Here is a 6,409-nt window from a genome sequence, read left to right on the forward strand (position 1 = left end):
CGTACAAGGACTCTAACCAACAACGTCTAAAGAGTGAAGTATATCTCAAATATAATAACAAATAATGTCTGGAATGAAGTAGAAATCTTGAAAGAGAGATCCTCAGGTGGCATAGCATGGGTAGAAGCTCACCCTCTAATCTGATCGAGCAAACTAGCTTCAAGTTAGAGATGTAGTCTAGATGAAATCTCTAGAACACAATATGCACTAAAAAAGGGTGCAACATAGTAGTATCAGTACAAACACTATGTACCGGTAAGCATCATAGGCCGACTAAGATTAGTTCACCCATATAAGTATAAAATCAACAAGATAAACAGATAGGCACTTAATACTCAAATCCAAGTCACCGAGCATCCCATAACCGAGTCTCAGCCTAAGATGAAGCTTCTAAACCATAAGTATGTCAAGTCTCAATAATCTCACCAGATAATCACAAGTCCAGGTTCGGACCCTAGGTAGAATCACTAACCCACAATTTTACTCAGTCAATGATCATATCTATATCTAGTCACTCATCACTCGTGTATACACATGCTTTGGTGTCTTTTCCCAATAGTCATGCCTTGCAGGGGACCCATGGTTTCCATGTACCACTCATTCCAGAACGAACTTCGAACCACTAGCTTATAATCTAGGCCACATCTTATCCCCCTATAAAATGTGCCTTTTCATATCTAAGTCATATCAAATAGTGTCACAAGTTCAACAAGAAGATTATATTAACTTCTTCACTAATTCCACATCACTTTCCATCATGTATGAATGTATGAATGCATAAATGAGTGCAAACATGCTAAAACAATGCAAATAAACTAAAAATGAAGGTACAATTCACAAGCCACAAGTCATATCAAGACTTAGATAAATTAGCTCAACCATGAAATGAATCATGCAAACCATCTCAGACAACATTAGAGTCTATGTCCCTCTTTACTTCCCAACATAACAAGCACGCCTCACAACTAAGACTTGTATAACCAAGGTGCTCCATTTTATTATATATCATCATCAACAATAAAATCATACATCAAGTTTTCATCTACGTGCTATCATAAGTTTATATCACAATTCAAGTCTAAACTCATTATCCTTCTTTACTCCGATGATATGTGTCACAATAAGAGAGAATTGTGTACAACACGTATTACAACATAACATTCAGGTAACAAGTCTAATCACAATAACAGGGAAAAAATCCACCATTAACAACAATCAACCTAATAGAAATTCATCCCGAATAACCACAATATCAATACAACTACACCTTCACAATGCTTAAATAACGGTGACAAGCCCACATAATCAGAAGTCATACCAACCTAGCTAATATCCAACCAAAATGTCATGTCTAAAGACTTAATCATGTTTTCTCCCATCAATTCTACACAATACATACGTTTTGCTAATCAAAGTCTAACTAAAGTAAGTCGTAACCTACCTGGAATGCCGAGCAACAGTCTCGAATCGCCAAACCTTAGCCTTCCCTTCCTCTTTGGAGAACCTCAAAATAATTAACGTCTATCAAATATGAATTCTACGTCAGAATACGAACCTAAGGATACCCATATTGCCATAGTTTTACCCAAAACCCAAAAGTGGATCAAAAATAACCAAACCCGAGCCACGAGGGCAAAACTATAATTTTATTAAAAATTCAGATACAATATAGTCAAAAGAGTACTCTACGAGTCCAACGATACCCCAATTCCTATATTGTTTTGAAAATTATGTTACCCATCATCTAATTAACCTTCAATCTTAATTTTATGGAATACTATTCGTCACAAGATATCAAAATTTATCTTTTCTAGTTTTAACCCTAGGGTTCTTAACCATTAGTTCTTCACAGTTAGTGTGTAGGATGACTATGAGATGATGATAATTGATAATAAATAATGAGTATTGGGTTAGAATCTTACCCCAAAGTGCTTGTGAATGCTTTTCCATTTCTATCTCCCCAACCTTCCAACTATTGAAGGTTTCATAAATTCTTGGGTTCAAATCATTCACCCACCATTAATGGAGCTTAATCTTGTCATGGGATTTGAAGAAAGGAAGATCATGAATTATGTAAGGGCTTACACTTACCTTTAAGGAGGAACTCCACCATAGCCCTGGGAAAATAGCCTCTCACTTTTGGGGGAAATGTTTTTTGGTTTATGAGGGGAAAGACTTGAAAATTGCACTTAAAAATGAACATTCTGCCCTAGATTTTCACTGCAGTGGGTGTACCCTTCGCTGCAGTGGGTTCACCCTTCGCTGCAGCGGGTTCACCCTTCGCTGCAGCGGGTGCCCAAATTTCTGAAATGTTCAAAACTTCGTTTTAGCCCCTAAACTCATCCGGAACCTCCCGAACACAAACCATATATGTTTTTTTATTGTAAACCATGTTACAGACCTTGAATTCGCAAAATAGATCAGTTTAATCCAGTGTTGATCAAGTCAACCCCAACAATATGAAACTAAGCCTTCACTTGAGACTCAAAACATCCTCGAATGCCTTGGGACCCAAACCAAAAGTCATAGATCATACTAACAACAATCGGGGGAAGAGTCAACAAGGTTAAATGGGTCAAAACACTATAACAACTAAATAGGTCATTACAGAATTAGATGAAACAAAGAATGCATGAATAGGATTTCGGAGATTGGGATGGAAATCTTAGGTTGGTACTATTATGTGATTTATGTGTTCGGGCTCGTGGCCTGTAGACTCTCTAGACTCATGTGTTGGTGTTTCCTTGCATATTAGTGGTTCCGATGTGACCTAGGAGACAGTTATATGGAACTTGACTTATTACGTTCTGTTGATGAGGATTTCACGCATGACATGTATAATCATGTCATATGTTTATTAATATTCAATCCTAATTTGGTATTGAAGATGATAAACGAGTTAATAAAACATGGAATGACTCTAGACTGGATGCTTAGTGGTTCACCTTATGAGTTAGAAAGCGTTTGATCATATGTTGATGTCGTAAGGGAGTAAATAAATGATGTGATGTTGTTGTTGTTGTGATATTGTCCTTGTTGGGTATTGGTGACTAGTGGTATATCTTGATTATGATATTGTAGCACCTTGTTGGTATTGAGTTAATGATGATGGTGATCCTATTGTGGCTTATTTTGTAGCCTTTTATTAATATTGTTGGTGTGCCCATATGTGGTACAATTGAGATTCATTTGATTATAGATATTGCACTCATACATTTGCATGAATTCTCATCCTTCATGATATACTGTTGATACATTGATGATATATAAAGAAACGCTGTTATGAGCTGGGCTTAGTTGGATGAGAGTGACGTGAGGACCGATGTCCGATGTTTATCCCAAAATCGTGGTATAAGTGCTGGTAGCGATTGCCGAGGTATTTGCCAGAATCGTGAGGGTACATGGACTTTGCAAGTCCCCCATGGTTTGTGCTGCCGAGATGTGATGTTGCATCATCAGAGTACATGTGTGAAGTGCATATGCATTGCATCCATATTTCATATATTATTGCATTGCATTGTACCTTTTGGTTTCTCGTGATATTCTTGTGATATGGTTGTGATATGTTGATTCGGATTGAATGTATTGAGACTTGACACAGGTTGATTTAGTTGCTATAACCATAGGCCATGATCTTGAATTACTTATATTTGATACTAGTTGGTCCTGTTGTATATATTTGGCTTCCTAAATTCAGGTGAATAATGAATATCATAATGACGAGATAACTTCCTGATACTAAGAGTAAATAGTGCAATGGTAGTTGACTTGTGATACTTGATACAAATTTTCTACTGTATGTTAGATGAGTTAGGAGGGAGTATTATTTAAGTTAAGCAAATGGATCACCAGGGAAGAATTGATAAGAATAAGAATCTTTATTGGTTGAGCCGAGTGGTAGGTAATGTGTACTGTTCACCTAGTTTTACCTATCACGCTTATTTATGAATTCTATTACCGTTATGTTCTTCTAACCATTGTCGGCCTATGATGCTTACCAGTACTAGTGTTATACTGATACTACTCTTGCTACACCCTTTTCAGGGTGTAGAGTTTTTCAGGATATTGATTGATTGATGTTTTCTTGATGATGTACATTGCTTATCTTGAAGGCCTCCTTCATTCTCATTCCTAGATGGAGGTTGAGTAATTTATATTCACTGTTGTGTTTATTATTCAATCTTAGTCGCTCTTGTACTAGTCTAGACTAGGTCATGGGAAAGAAGTCAGATCTATGACATTGTTGTAAAAACTTCCGCATATTTGATTTATATATATTGAGTTTCTTCCGCTTACTGTTATTGTCTTAATTTTGTATTAAGTTGATGTTGTTTATGTAAGAGAAAAAGTTTGGTTTGGTTGAGGTTTCGCCTACCGAGGTGGGAGTGGTAGGTGCCTGCGCGAGCCTAAAATGGGTCATGACAAATGTTGACCGTGGTCAACTCTAACTCTTTAACTTAACTAGTTTCTCCACGAATGACTCAAATTACACCAAAGCCCTTCGGGAACCAAACCAATGACTCCACCAAATCATAAATCACATTCCAAACCTAATGGAACTGTCAGAATTCGATTGCGGGCATGTTTAACCAAAAGTCAACTATTGGTCAATGGTTTTTCACTTTAAGACTCTAATTCCACAAATCCTACTAGAACTCGCCTATTGACCTCGAAAGTCATGTTGCCCATCCCCGCGAGAAATAATCATACTAATGGGACTCGGGGATCGGTCAACGAGGGTAAATATATCAAAAGTGTAATAATGTTCAAACGGGTTGTTATAGAAAATATGTGTGGTAAATACAATCCAACAAAAGAAACTATTTAACCTTGTTTTTTACTTATCATCATTGTAAAAAATAGATGTATAGAAAATCATTTGTGGATGAATTTTAAAGTATATCCTTTAATTTTATAGGGATAAATCTAAATTGTCGGGATGGAGACATGCTTGGTTGAAGATTGAAACACTAACATGACAAAGTCTAGTATTGATTAGTACTATTTTACATATTTAAGAATTTCACCATCCTTTTAAGTAAAATCTTCGAATAAGTAACAGTTGTGTGATAACATATGCATGTTAAAATTACTATTTTATACAATTTATATGAAATGGTAGGAATATATGGAACATCAAAAGAACATGATCTTGAAGATTTCAAATTTTTTAGATGTCTCCAAAGGATTTCATCAAGACAAAGGATTTCATCACAGGTTTAATTAGAACTTTCAAAATCCTTTCTGTTGTATTTAATGTATGACATACATTCATTATATTCGGCTTGATTTTAAAGTCCCTTCTTTAAACATGTTTCACTTTTAGCCAGAATAACGATGATATGGCACAGAACCATCATAGAGTAGAATGCTTCACCTTGGTGAAATACTCTGCTGAATAAATTACTAAGAGCCTGTTTGAATGGGCTTATGCCTATAAGCTGTTTGCAGCTTATAAGCTAAAAAAAATAAGTTGGGGTAGTCTAACTTACTTTTTTTTTGGCTTATAAGCTGTTTTCAGCTTATAAGCTGCTTTAGATAAGCTAAGTCAAATTGGCTCAATTATTTTTTTGAGCTTATTTTAAGCACAAAATGACTTTAAGCTGGCCAGCCAAACACTCAAAAAAGCTGAAAACAGCTTATAAGCAACTTATAAGCCAATCCAAACGGGCTCTAATACTGTTTAATAGATGACATAAAAAATTAAACAATAAGTTACTATTTGCCGAAAAGAAAAAAACTTTAGACAACAATTAGGCATGGTAGGTGCAAAACCACATTGAAATTTCTCTTTTATCTTAAATGTGACTTTATTTACAGCCACAGATATCTCAACACATGTTTTGCACCATTTATAGAATTGTGTTTGTCATCCTTAAGCAAGGATCACGCTAATCTTCTCTATGTCGTTCAAAATTTAACGACTGTCTCCAAAGTAACTCATCACAATATTTTGATTAAAACTTTCAAAATTGTTTAGTTTTTATTTAATGTCACATTATTAATGATCACAGATATATCATCGCATGTTTTGAACTGCTTCTTGATATGTTTGTGTCATTTTAAAGTAAGAACCACGTTAATCTATACTATATCATTTCAATTTTATAAAATGTTTCCTAGAATGAACTAATCAGATATTTTAATTTCAACTTTCATAATTCTTTCTTTTTTATTTAAAGAACTAGTTCCTTCGCACGTGTGTTGCACGTGTATTTCTAGTCATGTAATTTGTACTTTCTTATAAAAATATTAATATAATTTAAACTCTGACTAGAGAGGAGATTCTCAAGAACGAAAACAGATGACAAATCCCCACTGAAGTCGTCCTCCTCATTGGGTTTGTAGGAAATAAATTCATCATATTCTGCTTGGTTTTGTAGTCCCTTCATTGAACATGGTTCACCTT

General features: G+C 35.2%; 1 non-coding gene across 1 annotated transcript; it reads right to left on the reverse strand.

The window, feature by feature from the left end:
- Positions 1–5,837: 5,837 nt before the first annotated feature.
- On the reverse strand, positions 5,838–5,940 carry LOC132620537 (U6 spliceosomal RNA). The gene has a single exon (XR_009574983.1). It is a non-coding gene; the product is annotated as a U6 spliceosomal RNA (small nuclear RNA).
- Between the last annotated feature and the right edge of the window lie 469 nt (positions 5,941–6,409).

This window comes from Lycium barbarum, chromosome 11, assembly GCF_019175385.1.
Source record: "Lycium barbarum isolate Lr01 chromosome 11, ASM1917538v2, whole genome shotgun sequence".
NCBI classification, from domain to species: Eukaryota; Viridiplantae; Streptophyta; class Magnoliopsida; order Solanales; family Solanaceae; genus Lycium; species Lycium barbarum.